Source organism: Phyllobates terribilis, unplaced genomic scaffold (genome assembly GCF_046119375.1).
Source record: "Phyllobates terribilis strain yellow unplaced genomic scaffold, ASM4611937v1 Scaffold_1__5_contigs__length_1240528914, whole genome shotgun sequence".
In the NCBI taxonomy this organism is placed as follows: domain Eukaryota; kingdom Metazoa; phylum Chordata; class Amphibia; order Anura; family Dendrobatidae; genus Phyllobates; species Phyllobates terribilis.
In genome coordinates, this window is record NW_027362761.1 from 601,157,751 (window position 1) to 601,158,709 (window position 959).

The following is a 959-nucleotide window of genomic DNA, read 5'->3' on the forward strand; positions in this document are numbered from 1 at the left end:
ATTAACCCCTCCCCTGCTGTACATTACCAGCATCCTCTTATTAACCCCTCCTCTGCTGTACATTACCCAGCATCCTCTTATTAACCCCTCCCCTGCTGTACATTACCAGCATCCTCTTATTAACCCCTCCCCTGCTGTACATTACCAGCATCCTCTTATTAACCCCTGCTCTGCCGGACATTACCAGCATCCTCTTATTAACCCCTCCCCTGCTGTACATTACCAGCATCCTCTTTTTAACCCCTCCTCTGCTGTACATTACCCAGCATCCTCTTATTAACCCCTCCTCTGCTGTACATTACCAGCATCCTCTTATTAACCCATGCTCTGCCGGACATTACCAGCATCCTCTTATTAACCCCTCCCCTCCTGTACATTACCAGCATCCTCCTATTAACCCCTCTCCTGCTGTACATTACCCAGCATCCTCTTATTAACCCCTCCTCAGCTGTACATTACCGGCATCCTCTTATTAACCCCTCCTCTGCTGTACATTACCAGCATCCTCTTCTTAACCCCTCCTCGGCTGTACATTACCCAGCATCCTCGTATTAACTCCTCCTCGGCTGTACATTACCCAGCATCCTCTTATTAACTCCTCCTCGGCTGTACATTACCCAGCATTCTCTTATTAACTCCTCCTCAGCTGTACATTACTGGCATCCTCTTATTAACCCCTCCCCTGCTGTACATTACCAGCATCCTCCTATTAACCCCTCCTCTGCTGTACATTACCAGCATCCTCTTATTAACCCCTCCTCTGCTGTACATTACCAGCATCCTCTTATTAACCCCTCCTCTGCTGTACAATACCAGCATCCTCTTATTAACCCCTCCTCTGCTGTACATTACCAGCATCCTCTTATTAACCCCTCCTCTGCTGTACATTACCAGCATCATCTTATTAACCCCTCCTCTGCTGTACAATACCAGCATCCTCTTATTAACCCCTCCCCTGC